At 38.8% G+C, this 17,284-nt stretch overlaps 1 pseudogene; it reads left to right on the forward strand.

Moving 5' to 3' along the window:
* The first annotated feature begins 1,462 nt into the window (after positions 1 to 1,462).
* Positions 1,463 to 3,802, forward strand: LOC125596201 (annotated as a pseudogene).
* The last annotated feature ends 13,482 nt before the right edge of the window (positions 3,803 to 17,284 follow it).

A 17,284-nucleotide genomic window follows, 5' to 3' on the forward strand; every position in this document is an offset into this window, starting at 1 on the left:
TGAGCTGATGAAGCTACCAAAAGGAAAGAGAGCCTTGAAGAACAAATGGGTGTACAGGTTGAAGTATGAAGAGAAAAGCTCAAATCCAAGATACAAAGCTCGATTGGTTGTGAAAGGATTCAACCAAAAGAAAGGCATAGATTTTGAAGAAATATTCTCTCCAGTGGTGAAGATGTCCTCTATCCGAGTGGTTCTTGGTCTAGCAGCGGTTCTAGACTTGGAGATTGAACAACTCGATGTCAAGACGGCCTTTCTACATGGTGAACTCGAGGAGGAGATCTATATGGAGCAACCTGAAGGATTCAAGGTTCCAGGAAAAGAAGACTTGGTGTGCCGATTAAAGAAGAGTCTTTACGGTCTCAAGCAAGCTCCAAGACAATGGTACAAGAAGTTTGACTCCTTCATGGTGGATCATAACTTCAAGAAAACCAAGAATGATCATTGCGTTTTCATAAAGAGGTACGAAAGCGGCGACTTTCTCATATTATTGCTCTATGTTGATGATATGTTAATTGTGGGTCAAGATCGCAACAAGATAGCCGCATTAAAGAAAGATTTGGGAAAGTGTTTTGCGATGAAAGATCTGGGGCAAGCGAGACAGATTCTTGGAATGAAGATCACTCGGGATAGGCCAAAGAAGCTTTTATGGTTGTCCCAAGAACGATATGTTGAAAGGGTGTTGGAGAGATTCAACATTCACAAAGCAAAGCCGGTGAGCACTCCACTTGGTGGACATTTAAGGCTAAGTTCGAAGCAAAGTCCAACAAGTGAGAAGGAGAAAGAGGAAATGAAGACTACCCCATATGCATCAGCAGTGGGCAGTCTCATGTATGCTATGGTGTGCACCAGACCCGACATTGCCTATGCTGTAGGAGTTGTGAGTCGCTTTCTAGCGAATCCAGGAAAGGAGCATTGGAAAGCAGTTAAGTGGATCCTACGCTATCTACGAGGCACAACGAAGAAGTGTCTATGTTTTGGCAATGAAAAATTGGAGCTGAACGGTTACACCGATGCAGATTGGGCTGGTGATAAAGATTCAAGGAAATCAACATCAGGCTTTGTTACTACCTTTGCAGGGGGAGCTGTTTCCTGGCAATCGAAACTACAAAAGTGTGTTGCCTTATCCACCACGGAAGCAGAATATATCGCAGCAACGGAAGCATGCAAGAAGATGCTATGGATGAAGAATTTCTTGCTTGAGTTAGGAGTAAAACAAGAAAAGTACAACATGCTATGTGACAGCCAAAGTGCTATTCACCTAGCAAAGAATCCAACATTTCACTCTCGCTCGAAGCACATCGACATTCGGCATCATTGGATTCGAGAAGTTCTTGAAGAGAAGCTTCTACATCTCAACAAGGTACACACCGATGAAAACTGGTCAGACTTTATGACCAAGGTATTACTGATCAAGAAGTTTGAAGATTGCTGCAAAGCACGGGGATGACAACGGTTTCGGGCTAAATCGGGAAGGGGGAGATTTGTTGGGTTTTCCCTCATTAGCCCAAGAATAATAACTAATCAAGTTATAACCCAAGAGCCCAAGAAGAAGAGATATGCAGAGAAAAATGGAGAAGGATGAAGAAGTGTGTAGAAGAAGAGAGAAAGTTATGGAGTTAGATATTTTGAAATAAATAATAATTTAGAGAAATCTAGAACTTGTTGGAGTGTACTCCTCCACTTGTATAAATAGGGGTGCTTGGCACCATTTGTAATCATCCACATCAAGAAAACAAAGAGAGAAAACATTTGTAAGAGAGAGTTCTCAAAACAAAATCTTTGTAAACCCTTTCCAAAATTATAAAGAGTCTTCTTTTAAATCTTTTAGCTGTCTAATCCCATCTTCATCTCATCGATATTGGGCAATTTTCCCGACACGAAATGAGTCTGAGCTGGAAGGTGCGAGTTTGTTACAAGTTTGGATCCCACATTCAGTTACAAAACGCGTGAGTCGTCATCGTCTCTTGACGAAAAACAAAGCAAGCGAGAAACAAGAAGTTTTACAGAGAGAGAGAAAGGAGAGAGTACGAATAAGCTGGAAGAGAGTGCTGGACTAAGAACAGTTTAATAGTTTAATTCAGATTAGAATTGAATTAAATAATTTAAAATATTAAGATATTATTATTTTACTTTTGAGATTTGCTTTTTTTGAAGTTCTGAACGGTGGTCACCCTGTGTCCCTTTCTATAAACAAAATTTTCATTCCAAGTTTCTTTTACTTTACAAAAAGGAAAATAAAACGAAGAAATGTGAAACCTATATTCTCAAACCCTAATTTGTTCTCTTTTGTGTACAAATGGGTCAACCAAATCAAAGTCCGAGTCTGAGAATGAAACAATAACTTCAACCCAATGTTTCATGCACAACCTGAACCACCGGTTTACGAAAAGCAAATGGTTGAAACCGATCAGAAATACCCCAGCAATGGTGGAATGGTTAACCAACCAAGCGGAGTACCCACTATGGGTATACCGGCTCAGTATATCAATCCCAGTGGAATGGGTAACCAACCTTATGTTGCACAAATTGCCCGGCCGGTGATTATTAACCAACCAAGATCAAACGGGACTTCAGGGCTTTGTGATTGCATGAACGATGTCGAATATGGTTAGAAACTATTTTTTTCAATTATTCATTTTGTTGGTCCGTTTATTACATAATGGTTTTGATCTCTTTAATTGTTGTGTTTTTTGGATCAGCAATCATCACATGCAGCTTTTCGTTCGTTACGTTCGGGCAGATCGCATAAGTTACCAATGAAGGCGCAACAAGTAAGTATATATATACAAATGTAAATCGATTTATCATGCATATATGTAGATTGTGATTGTTAAGACTCGAGATTAAGGAATAAAAAACAAGTTATTACTAATCACATATATTTACGATGGCGGTTCACGTTAGTGATCTTATTATAATATATATACCTTGTGTTTATGTATATTGTGTAGGTTGTGTAATGAGTGGAATGCTGTATGTATTGATATGTTGTCTATTTTGGACACCGTGTGTTTACTCATGCACATTCTGGGCCAAGATCCGAAGTAAATTCGGGTTACCAGATGCTCCAGCTCCAAATTGGATAACCAGGGCCGGCCTCGAGGGGAAGCCACCCAAGCTAAGGATTAGGGCATCTAAATTAGTGAGGCATATTTTTTTTAAAAAAAATTTAGTATATACATAAAAAGAAAATCTGTAGATTATTTTGTTAAAATTATTATCTATTGGGCATATTTAGTTATAATAAGATTTGTCAAACACAGAAATTGCTTATCGCATATTGTTGACTATTCCGGTCTCGGCTGCCACAGCTGAAAGAAGTTTTTCGAAGTTGAAGCTAATAAAGAATTATCTGCGGTCTACCATGTCACAAGAAAGGTTGAATGGGTTGGCTATGTTATCAATTGAGACTGCTATGGTCGAAAAACTTGACTATAGGACTTTAATGGATGATTTTGCAGGGAAAAATGCAAAAAGATCTATATTTCAGCAATAAGTGTTTTTATATCAATGTTTTTGATTAACATATTATGAAATTTGATTTTTTTAATGAAAATTTAAGTTATTTTTTATACTGTTTTGTGATCTTGATAAAAGATGTATGAGGGCATAGTTTTAAATTTTGATTGGGGTAATATAAAAGGTTGGTCCGGCACTGTGGATAACCCATTGTTTTTGTGAGTATTGTGCACTTTGCCAAGAATATCGTGAGCTCAAGAACCGTGGCCTTGATCCTTCCATTGGTAAATTGTTAACCGTCTATGAGTTTCACTCCCAAATAATCTATCAATCAACACTGTAAAGGTATCGATCCAAGTTCTAGGTCATAGACTCAACTTAGATTACGGCTTGATCAAGTTGACTAATTGATCTCGATCTTGATAAGTGAAACGCGAAACTAAAACAGATCAACACACAGATTTTTCACGCGGTGTTCACCGCACCTCCCCGGCGTGGAGAAGCTGCTATACTCACCGGAGCTAGCTCAGCTAGCAACTCACTTATATAATCGTTTTGATTACAAGTGATTGATATCTAGATCCTGATATCTTTTGTTTTTCTTTCAGCTATTACAAGCGTATACACAAGGAATTAACCGGGGAGGATTACGTCAGCGACTACGACGGAGATGACAATCTTTCAACCTCTTATTCCTCCGATGAAGACAAAGGCTCGTAGCTTGAACCAGAGAATGCTTGGCGACTTCAAGAGATGCGATCAACTGCTGGATCTTTTCTGTTCTTAGTCTAGCACTCTCTTCCAGCTTCTTCGTAATTTCTCATTTCTCTCTCTGTGCAAAACTCATTCTCTCTCGCTTGCTCTGTTTTTCGTCAAGGAAGACTGAATGTGGGACCCAATCTTGTAACAAACTTGCGCCTTCCAGCTAAGACTCATTTCGGGCTGAGACTAAATGAATCTCGAGGCCCACTACTCTCAATATGCCTTCGCTTGATTCACTTACGAAACCCGACAACGGCCAAGACCTAAGATGACACTGTTCCTCACAAATCTCCACCTTGTCGATTAGGTCATTCAAACCCAATTCTTTCCGCTGAACACTGTTCATCCCCTGAAACACCAAACCATGTTGGAATCTCCTCGGAACAGTTGTACCGGCTCAAACAGCTACCGTGAATCAAATGACACTCCATTTCTGATTCCCAAAGAACGTATCAGAAGTCCTGGCCCTTTGTTTTTTTACTCTCACTCTTCCACCCGACTTCAAACTTCCTGAGACGCCTCTAGCACCTCCACAAGTCGAACCAGAAGAACAAACAGCTCTGATTCAGTCAGAACCAACTGAAGCTCCACCTCGCAGACAAACCAACCTTGAACACTGTAAGTTTTCTTCCTTACACAACTCGAATCTCCCTTTAGAACAAGAACTGATTAACTCGTTTCTTTTCCTTCAGTCAACGAGCATCTGGACATCTTTGGAGAGACTCCAGCAACTCTTGCCTAAGTGATTTCAGCTTTTCTTTGTTAGTTAAACTCGTTGTTTGACCAGGAACCAATTACTAACAAAATCTGTTTTTTTTGTTGAAACATGTACTCCTTCCTTATGAGACAACCAAACAACATTATCATCTCGGAGTACTTCGACACATGATCAGACGGTCACCCTCAGCGTTACGAGGCATTTCTCGAACGCGCTACCAGGTAAACTCTTGGTCAACATATATGTCGGGTTTAGAGTAGTGTGAATCTTTAGGATCTTAACCAACCTGAAATCAACAATGTCTATGATGAAATGAATCTTGTTAGCAATGTTCTTAGTCCGGTTATGATTTACTGAGTTTTTAGCTAGGCAAATAACACTTTGTGAATCACAATGCAGCTTAAAATACTCTGAATTGAATCCCAACTCACTTTAAAACTCTCTCAACCATAACCCTTCCTTTGTAGCCTCTGACAAAGCCATGTACACAGCCTCTGTTCTTGATAACGCAACAACATGCTGCAGTGATGATCTCCAGCTAACGGTGTTACCACCCACTTGAAAAACATATCCATTTACTGATATTCGCTTATCGAGATCAGTTGAGTAGTCTGAATCACTGAAACCTTCGATCTCAAAATGTCTTGATTTTGAGAAGTTTAAACAGACCTCTGTAGCTCCATGTAGATATCTCAATACCCACTTAACTGCTCCCCAGTGCTCACGAGTTGGCTTTGACTTAAATCTGCTCACCAAACCAACTGCAAAGGCCAAGTCTTGTTTTTTATCTTACCATCGCGTACATCAAGCTTCCAACCACATTCGCATACGAAACATCATCCATAAGCTTCGCCTTTGTAAGCCACTCTTTATCAGTCAAACTCTTCAACTTGAATTGACAGTTTGTAGGGGTTACGACTGGCTTACAGAATTCCATACCACACGTTCTCAAAATCTGTTTCACATACTTTCCTTGAGTCAGTTTCAGCTCTCCCTTCTTTCTATCTCTGATGATATTCATTCCAAGTATTATAGCCGCTAGTCCAAGATCCTTCATTTCAAACTCAGACTTCAAATCTTCTTTAAGTCTTGAGATTTCTTTCTTACTTCTTGCTTCTATGAGCATGTCATCAACATAAAGAAGATGATAGACACTGTCTCCTGATCTGTTCTTCTTTGTATATACACACGGGTCCTTTAGACACCTCGTAAAACCAGTAGCCTTCATAAAAGACTTGAACCTCAAGTTCCAATGTCTGGGTGATTGTTTCAACCCATATAGCGATTTTTTCAGAAGACACACCTTGCCTTCATCCCCTTTTTTGATGAAACCCTCTAGTTGTTCCATATAGATAGTCTCATCTAAGTTCCCGTGAAGAAACACAGTTTTCACATCCATTTGTTCCAACTCAGCATCAAAGTTGACAACATACGACATAATGATCCAAATGGAGACATGCTTTACGACTGGTGAAAATATTTCATTGAAGTCAACACCTTCAACATGAGTATAACCTTTAGCCACAAGACGTGACTTGTATCTAGGATCTTCCACTCTTGGTATACCTTTTTATACTTATAAATCCATTTGCAACCAATGATTCTTTGTCTCAGAGGTCTCTCAACAACGTCCCATTTATCATTCTTGTCAAGCGAATCCTTCTCTTCACCCATAGAAGCATTCCACTTTTCCCAGTTCTTACTCTTTCTAGCTTCTGCATAACTCTGAGGTTCATTTACCTCAATATCTGCAACACTGGTTAAAGCATATGCAACAAAGTCTCCACTTTCAAAGATAGCTGAGGTTTAATCTGCCTCCTCGCCCGATCTCTTGCCAGAAGATAATCATTCAATGAAGCTTCGGTGTTCTCAGGATCTTGTTCTGTCTCTTCTCCCTCGTCTTCAGATTCTGAGTTTCTTTCTTTGTTTAAAGATGCTCCACCTTCACCAGTGTTCCCTGATCCTGAAGTCGTTCCAATTTCAAAAGAAGAACCTCCTCTAGTAGGACCTTGAATTAGATCAGCCTTGAATGTCACTCACTTTGTCTTAGGAGAAACATCAATTTATTTTCCCTTGTACTTTATATACAGTCTGTCTTCATCAAACACCACAATCCTACTTATTGTAGTCTTTCCATCCTCCGGTAACCAGACTTGATAACCAGACTCGATAGCTTTTTATTCCTTGTGGATAAACCATAAAGATGTCCTTTATAGCTCTAGTATTTATCTTGTCTTGAACCGTGTGCACGTAAGCAACACAACCAAATCTTCTAAGATGACTGAACTCCACCTTCACACTAGACCAGAATTCTTCTGGAATCTTAAACTCGAAGTAAGCATTTGGAGTTTTGTTAATCAGATAGATGGCCGTAGAAGTAGCTACAGCCCAAAAATTCTTTTCCAAACTAGATCAGCCATCATACAGTGAATCTTATCAGCAATGGTTCTGTTCATCCTTTCTGCAACTATGTTCTGTTGTGGAGTATAAGTACAAGTCTTGTGTCATTTGATTCCAGCTTCTTTACACATCTTATCCATCAAGTTGTTACAAAACTCGACATTGTCTGTTCTAAGACACTTAACATTCTTTCCGGTTTCCACTCTGATATGTTCTCGTAAGCCTCATTCTTATATCGTAGAAACCTGATCCAAACTCTCTTTGAGAAGTCATCAATCAGCATGAGAAAGTACTTACAACATGACAAGCTTTCTTCATTAGACACAGAATCCCACAGATCACTATGAACATAGCAAAGAATCTCTTTAGTCACATGTTTAGCACTAGGAAACGACAACTTATCAGCTTTTACCAAAAACACACTTCACATAAATCTAAAGTATGTACCTCCTCGTTCAGATAACCATTTTTCACCAGAACATTCATGTTCTTCAAGCTCATATGACCAAGTCTTGAGTGCCAACGGTTTGTGAGATTCACATCAGCTCTAGACACATTAGCTTCAGCTTTAACTACGGGTCCTTGTAAGTAATACAAGCCGTCTTTATAATCTCCTGAAAACACCTTTTGCCATCTTTGAAGAAAGTAACCTTGTAGTCTTCACAAGTGTACTTACAACCATTCTTCTCCATTTTACCATACGAAATCAAGTTTCTCACCATTGAAGGCATGTACCTTACACAAGTCAGCACCACAGTAGACTGATCGGGATTTACAATCTTCAGTTTACCAATTCTTTTCACCTCGCTGATAGTATTGTTTCCCATTAGTACTTTACCTCCTTCAAACTCTTCTAGATCAAATAGAACTTCTTTGTTCGGGGTGATGTGGAAGGTGCATCCTGAATCAAAAACCCATTCTTCTTTTGTATCTTACATGCTCGCTGTTAAGATCATTGGAAATTCTTTTTCTTGAGCCACATTTGTGGAGTTTGAAGATCTTTGTTCCTTTCATTCAGAATAGTCACGTTTGAAATGACCTTCCTTCCACACACCCAACACTCTCTAGCTTTAGCTTGAGACTTTCCTCTTGACTTTGAATGGAAGCCTTTAATCTTTGATCTATACTTTCCTTGATTTTCATATCTCTTGTCTGTCCTTCCTCTTGAGATCACCATACCTTCAGCATTAGACTTAGGACGCTTTCCTAAGCCTTTCTCCTTGAGCTCTGCTTCCTTTGCATAAGCTGAGGTTATCACTTCTTTGATAGTTAGTGTCTCCTTGCCATTTCCATACTTCAGAGTATGAACCAATGAATCGTTTTGTGGAGGTAGACTGGCTGTATTGCTTGATCCCCATCTGACACATTTATGTTAAGACTAGCAAGATCATCCACCAGCTTTAGAAACTTATCAAGATTCTCTTCAATACTCTTGTTCTCATCCATCTTGTAACTCGCAAAGCTTTGCTTTATATAGATCCGGTTAGGAATGTCTTTGTTTGATAGTCTCCTTCTAAAGCTCTCCACACTCCAATGGATGTGGTTTCCTTCATAACCTTTCTCAAGTGATTGATATCTAGATATTGATATCGTTTGTTCTTCTTTCAGCTATTACAAGCGTATACCCAAGGAATTAACTGGAAAGGATTACGTCAGTGACTACGACGGAGATGACAGTCTTTCAACCTCGGACACGAAGGCTCGTAACTTGAACCAGAGAATGCTTGGCGACTTCAAGAGCTGCGATCAACTGCCGGATATTTTAATAACAATATCTTAATATTTAAAATTATTTAATTCAGTTTTAATTTTAATTAAACTATTTAACCATTTCTATGATGATAAGTGGAAAGATCGGTTGCGAGTTTCTTAAGCATTACCATTGATGATTTTTCACAAGAATCTCTCAAAAATAAGAAAAAATAGAAAGTAGAGAGACAATGAAAAAAAGTAGAGAAAAATTAATGTCTATATTTTTTGGCATGATTTTAAATATTAATATTTGATTATAAATAAAATTTTATACCAAAGTTATAATAAAGTTTGTGTTTTAACTTTGTAAGTATTTCAGGCCTATGGAAAAACTCATATTAATTTCCAAAAAAGTGGTATGGTGCACGAATAGACCTTCACATCGGATATATAAAGCATAGCCTCGTATCCACTTGGTTACAAGGTGAAGTGCAGTGCCTTCGGTTAGCACCTTGGAACCTGCCTACCGCTTGAGCACCACCTTGTGTTTCATATAATAAAGTTGAGAAATAGTGGCGGAATTTTTTTAGATAAATATATTTTATAAACTCTCAAATGAAAACTGATTCTCACCATCGTTCTAATTTTTATATTATTTTTTATTTATTTTAAACACTTACTAAAAAATTACATTAGAGATGTTTTAGTGTGGGGAAATTACACAAACAACATGTTTGCACCGCGCAGTGAAATATACGATTGTGTTCCCCCTTATTTGTGTGAAGCCTATTAGGAAAATACTTGGATAATAGTAAATATAACATAAGCATAAACTTAAGTGAGGCTAACACCACTTACCGGAAAACTTCCACAAAGTGAGAAGGAAAAGCTATGGGACAGTGTTCACTGAAATATTTGATCAAAAAATGGGTATGATCAGTATATTCACGTCCTCTCGGTTAAACTCGAGAAAACAAATCCAGAAACTATAATTACAAAGAGGTATTTGCAACACAAGATACAACAACAAGAGAGCAACTCAAAAGCTTTAAAAATAGGCAGCATCAACATATATATAACGAAGAATCCACTACAAGAAAACAGCAAGGATACTGAGGGAAAAAATCGTCGGAATTTCGTCGGAATAACGTTATTCCGACGACATACCGACGAAACAAGTCCTCGGAAATAATTCCTCGGAATTTCTTCTTTCCTCGGAAATCCCTCGGAATTTTCCGACGGAATTCCGAGGAAACAAATTTCCGAGGAAATTCCGAGGATCACTAGTTTGTCGGAAATCTCCTCGGAATATACCGAGGGAGAACTTCATCGGGATATTTCCTCGGAAGCTCATCGATCGATGCCTTTTTGGACACATATCCATCGATCGATCGGAATATACCGAGGGAAATGTTCCTCGGAATATTCCGAGGAAGATTTCCCTCGGTATATTCCGAGGAAGATGTCCCTCGGTATATTCCGAACGTTTTTTTATAAACAGATCGATCGATGAATTTATGTCCAATAACGCATCGATCGATCGAGTAAAAAATATAATTAATTTCCTCGGAATGTAAAAAATATTAATTTTTGTAAAAAAATAAAATTTTTGAAATTTAAATTCGAAAATATAAAATTAAAATTAAAATTGAAATCATATTAATTAATATTCAAAGTTTCACAAATAAAAATAAAACATTCCGAGTTTTTGGAAAAAAAAAAACTACGGGTCTGGCATGTCCGATAACACCTCGTTCGGGTACATCCTCTGCATCATCTCCATCATTTGCTGGTTCAGCCTCCTCTGTGCCTCATAGCCCGCCTGTTGAGCTGCCATCTGGGTCTCCAACAAAGATATGCGATCATCCTTGTCCTTCAACTGAGCCGTAAGTACTTCTGGATCAACAAAGGGCGGTGGTGCAGAAGAAGGAGGAACCGACCGGGTGCGACGACCCAAACCGACCAAAGGTCCCTTCTTCTTTGGAACCGACTGAATAGAAAATAGCCAAATTTACAAATTTAAACCAAGAAATAAATGAATTGAACTTTAAAAAAAAGAACTTACGGATTCAACGATTTCGTTGATTCGAAACCGGGACAAGTTGGTCGAAGCCGTCGAAGCGTCATCCTCGGTTTGAAGCTGAGACACTTCGTCTACCACCTGAGTTTGGACCAGGTCGACCACGTCCCTCACAAGACCGTCATCAATCTGGCCGGTCTTCTTGTTGGTATACGCCCTCCTCATTAGGGCGAGATCATCAACCGGCTCGCCATCATTTTCTTCCGCCTTGAAAAAAAACATAAATTAAAAAAACATTAGAAATTAGAAGAAATGCACAATAAATTAAAATTCTGAAACTCAAATAATTGAAGAAAAAGCGGTTGAACTTACCATGCGATCTCCCAGAGTGGCAATAGATTGAGCACCCAAGTTATGCTTGTAGATGCCCTTTCCTTTACGGTCGCTCCTGCGGTTGGTGGAGTTGGTGGAAGAAGTTTCTTTCGTCTCTTCCTTATCCCAATGCGCACACAACTCCTTCCAGACCGTGTCGTTCATCGACTTTGGGACATTTTAATAAAAAAAAAAAAAATAGTTTAATAAATTAAAAAATAGTTTAATAAATTAAAAAATTGTTTAATAAATTAAATCGAACCTTATTGATTTTCCACTTCTTCTTCCACTCGTGGATCTGCTTCCCATAGTTGTCCATAACTTTATGGACGAAGTGGTGATAGATAAAGAGCGTCTCATCGGAATTCCAGTTGAACTCTTGCTAAAAAAAAAATACAATTAGTAGAAAATTTATATTAAAGATTTAAAATATAAGTAAAAAATTAGAATACTTACCGCAAACTGACGAAACCACAGAACCTGCTTGTCGGTAGGGAAGTGAGTGAAAGTCGGATGTCCCCTGTCGAGGGCCGAGTACATCATACGGTTGATCCATGCGCTGATCCCGTTCTCGGATCGGTTGAACCTAATAAAAAGAACAAACGGTTAATAATGAATCCATATTTAAAGAAAAAAAAATGTTTAATTATCATGTTTGACCCCGTCCATGTGGATACGGAGTGAGATACGGAAGATGGTCACGACCGGGCTGTTGAACCAACTCCGCAACACTCATCACTCCCGGAGGACTCGGAGGAGCAGGAGCGGATGCAGCAGCGGGAGCGAGAGGAGCAGGAGCGGGTGCAGCAGAGGGAGATATATGGTTGGAGCTGTGGGGCGAAGGAGAATCCTGAAAATGGGTGGAATCCCGAGACTGGCTCCCCGTACCACGACGACCACGACGCTGTCGAGGCCAGGTCCGATCATCATGAGACCTGTAAATTAAAAAAATATAAAAAATATATTTAATAAATACAGAAATATATAAATTAATTTTTTTTTTAAAAAATCCCAAATAATTTAATCACAAAAAAATATTTATAGATATTAAAAATATTTAATAAATATATAAAAATAGTTCTAATAAACAAAAAATAGTTTTAATAAATAAAAAATAGTTTAATAATTACAAAAAATAGTTTTAATAATATATATATATATTAAAAATATTTTTAAATCCCAAATAATAGTTTTTAATCACAAAAAAAGTTTTATAGATATTAAAAATATTTTGTAAAGTCCAAAAAATCGAATTTATATACAAAAAAGATTTTGTAAAATCCAAAAAATTGAATTTATATAGAAAAATCGTTTTGTAAAATACAAAAATCGATTTTATATACAAAAATCGATTTTATAAATACAAAAAAAGTAAAAAAATTCTAAAAAAATTCTAAATCAATTCAACAAAACAAATTATTCAACCAAATCACAATTCTAAACCTATTATACAACCAAATCACAATCCTAACCAAATCACCCTAACAAAAATCTATCAAAACTACACAAAAACCTAACAAATAGAACCTAAGAGAGTGGGATAGGGTTCTTACATGATTTGTGTAAGAGAAGGGGGAGATCGCCGGAGATATCATCGGATTTCTGGGGGAAATCGCCGGAGAGAAGAGAGGAGTCGCGCAGAGGAAGAAGAGAGAAATGGGGAAGAAGAAGGGGCTCGTGGTTATAAAACCTAGGGTCCGACGGACATTATCCGTCGGAATTCTAATTTCAATTTTCGCGAAATATTTGCCCGGTAAAATGAAAATCTTCCAAGGAAATTCCGACGGATAGTAAAATATCCGTCGGACTTTCCTTGGAATATTCCGAGGAAATACCGAGGAACTAGTGTTTGGGGTTTCAAAACATCAATTTTTTTTGCCGTATTTCATTTCTTATACAATTGTAATGCATACCATTGAGGATTCTTTGTATAGATGAGCATAAACCATGAAATAATAAATTTCAAAACTAATTGAAAGTATTCCCTTTACCGTTCATTAAAAGGTATAAGTGTTTCTCTTATGTTGTGGAATTTCGTTCATACAATCGGAAAAGTGTTAATTATACGGTAAGGAACAAATTTTGGACTTCATAATGAACGTAAGACACTTAATAAGGGTTATATAGGTGTTATTCAAACCGCAAAACGTTGTTTTCGGTTTAAAAACCCTATTTCCTCGGAATTTCCTCGGATTATTCCGAGGGAATTCCGAGGAAACCCTCTTCTTCCTCGGAATTCCGTCGGAATATTCCGAGGAAATTCCGAGGAACTAGTGTTTGGGGTTTCAATACGTCAATTTTTTTTTATAAACGGATCGATCGATGTATATATATCCAAAAACACATCGATCGATCACTAAGATGGACCAAAGCGTAACAATGTGATCGATCGATTAGATTATCCCATCGATCGATCAAGAATCTCAAGCGTTCCTCGGAATGTCCTCGGAAAATCTCGTACGTTTTTTTATAAACGGATCGATCGATGTATATATATCCAAAAATGCATCGATCGATCACTAAGATGGACCAAAGCGTAACAATGTGATCGATCGATTTGACTATCCCATCGATCGATCGAGAATCTCAAACTTTCCTCGGAATGTCCTCGGAAAATCTCGTACGTTTTTTTATAAACGGATCGATCGATGTATATATATCCAAAAACGCATCGATCGATCACTAAGATGGACCAAAGCGTAACAATGTGATCGATCGATTTGACTATCCCATCGATCGATCGAGAATCTCAAACTTTCCTCGGAATGTCCTCGGAAAATCTCGTACGATTTTTTATAAACGGATCGATCGATGTATATATATATCCAAAAACGCATCGATCGATCACTAAGATGGACCAAAGCGTAACAATGTGATCGATCGATCCGTGTTTGTACAAAAACACATCGATCGATGCGTGTGCGGGAAACAGAATTATAAGGCAAAACCCGAACTTTTTGGATCAAAACCTCAGAACTCTTATCCCCTCCGATTTCCCTATAATTCGACCCCCCCCCCTTTTCTCTCTCTATAATCATCCGATTTGAACAATTTTGGGCTCTATTCCCCTTGATTTTTCGAGCTCTAACTGATTCCTACACTCGTTTTCACCCTAAGACAGGTATACTCCGCGAATCTCCACATTCTGAAATCGTGTTCTTGAGCAATTTTTTGGGTTTTGTGAATTTCTTATTTCCGTGTTGATTCCTTGATCAAATATGCATGAAACAGATGTTTAAACATGGAATAGAACACAATTGTCTGTGATCAACGAGTTTGGAACAGGATTTGAGATGATTTAGGGATTGAGAATTTTTTTCAATTTGGTTTTTTTTATCACAACTCGATTTCGCCTTTCATTTTCATGTTGATTTGAGTTCTTAATTGATTATAACCATGTTGAGAGCAATGATTCTATTTTGTAGAGAATGAAGCGCACGAAAATATCAGCAAAGAAGAACACACAAGAAGAGGGTTCGTCTCAGCGAGAGAAGCAAAGGCCAAAGAAGTGGGATAAGTCTGATACCACCCACTACAACAACATGAAGAAGGTAGCCGTTCCGGCTACACAACTAGCATGTCCTGAGACGATGACAATATTGAGAATCAAATCAGACATTGAAGGGTTGTTCAAGAACATGGGTCTAGGCCAACTATGCAACCTCAACGAACCCACTTATCCGGAGTTGGTACGCCAGTTCATAGCATCCACATACGTCAGCCATCCCGATGATAGCCATCAGGAAGGTTTTCTGGCATTCGTAGTGCATAAAGTATACTTTGAGGTATCTTTCACAGACCTCTGTGGACTATTTGGATTGAGTGCAGGGGAGAGGACATCTGGTCTTTATTGGATTTCAGAGCTGTTGAACTTCTGGGAAACGATTGGCACAGGGGTTTATAAATCTTCTCAGGCAAAGGAGTCACTTATCCGGAGCCCAGTACTGAGATATGCCACATGCCTCATTGGCTCATTGCTATACGGGACAACCACAGCTGCATCAGTCACGCAATGGGAGTTGTGCCTCCTGTACCAAGGTGTGAGGCATTTGCTACCGGCATTTGGAAACTCTACATTCCCACCTGCTACTGCCTTCAACATGGGAGCGGTGCTGGCCGCAAACTTAGCAGGATACAAGGGGAAAGTAACCAAATCCAAGAGCAGTGCATGTGGATTTGGTGCAGTGATTACTCGGATCCTTACACATGTGGGTGTAGACTGCGAGAACCATCAGGTAGCACTGGACAGATCAAACAACATTGCTTGGAACTACCTGGATGTCATTTCTCTAGTAAGTAAGGAGTTCATAGCTGGTCCCCACTCGAGGATCGATCGGGATGGTCCTTACGTCTACGTATTCCAGGACCGAGCGAAGAAAACACTCTACTGCCACCTGCCTCAGATCGGCCTGACTGCTCTACTTTCAGAGGCTGCAGTTGAGTTCCTACCCCCTGCTACCGCACTAGTAGACAAGCCATCCTTCTTCACGCCAAAATATCAGACCAAAGGCAAGGCCGTGGTTGATGAAGAAGGAGAAGATGAGGCTGCACAAGCCATTCCAGATGATTCACAACCCCATCAGCTACTCCCATCAGACTCAAGCCAGTACAAGCTGCAAGAGCTTCCACCGAACGCCACTTCGCGCCAGCAACAATATTGGAGAGATCAGAGCATAAAGACAAACAACGACATGCTACACAAGATCTGGGCTGCCATTTCACGTATCAGGCCGTGTCGTTGCCAAAAGGATGATGTAGTTCATCGGGACAACTCTCTATCCAGCTCTGGTTCGGGTTCGAGTGGTACACACAGGGTAAGAAAGAGGTCCAAGAGACCCAAAGATGCAGGAACATCTGGAGCAGGAGACGAGGAGTAGGAGCTATCACCGGCCAGTATTGCCATTTGATTTCCGACCGCGCTATTTTATTTTCTTTTCTATTCTAACGTTTTATGGTCTTATTTTCTGTTAATTTTGAACTTAGTTTTTTATTTTTTTTCTTAATTATGAGTTCGTATTTCTTTTACATGGTTTCTTCGTTTTATTTGGTTGTGTTTTGAGTAGTTTTTAATTCGTATTCAGCTTTGCCTTGCTAGATAAACCAAATAACTAATATCCGAGGAAAGAGGTTATATCAAGTGTTCCTCGAAATATGACTTCACAACAAAGTTTGGTCCAACGACCATCTCACGTATCCAATCGTCAAATGTTTCACCTCTGGCCAAACCAGCAGACACCTATTAATAGCACATATATATATGTTATATCAATAAATGTGAATTAGTATAAATATGTGATAAAATATATTTTAATTTGTTTAAAGCACTCACATAAGTAAACATCCATCCAGTAAATTCTCTCTGCTTCATTTCTTCTAGTTCGTCCTCTGTGGCGTATCTATACTCGAACCGCTTTTCTGCCATGAAAATCCTGTATATGATGACAATAATGTAATTAATTAAGATTTAAATTTCAACTTGTTAAAATAAAAATTTGTAAGCTCATTTATTTACCTCTCATATTGAAGAACGTCTTCGCAGTTGGTGAGCAAATATGTTTGCAAATGACTGCGCTCCTGCTCAGTAAGTCGACGGTCCTTTGGTTTTCCGCTAAGTCGTCCAACGTCTGTGAAATGTCTGGAACCGTAACATGATATGTTGCCCGTTCGCCTCTATCATCATGCCGAGCAGGTCTTCTGTTTTTGGTCTGAACTTCTGCTGGAAAGTAGTACTCGGCAAAGTTTGAAGTTTCTTCATTGATCATCTGTGCGACTATAGAATCTTCCACCCTACTTAAATTTTTCACCATCTTCTTCAAATGGAACATATACCGCTCATACAGATACATCCATCTATACTGCAC

Source organism: Brassica napus, unplaced genomic scaffold, assembly GCF_020379485.1.
Source record: "Brassica napus cultivar Da-Ae unplaced genomic scaffold, Da-Ae ScsIHWf_1148;HRSCAF=1631, whole genome shotgun sequence".
In the NCBI taxonomy this organism is placed as follows: domain Eukaryota; kingdom Viridiplantae; phylum Streptophyta; class Magnoliopsida; order Brassicales; family Brassicaceae; genus Brassica; species Brassica napus.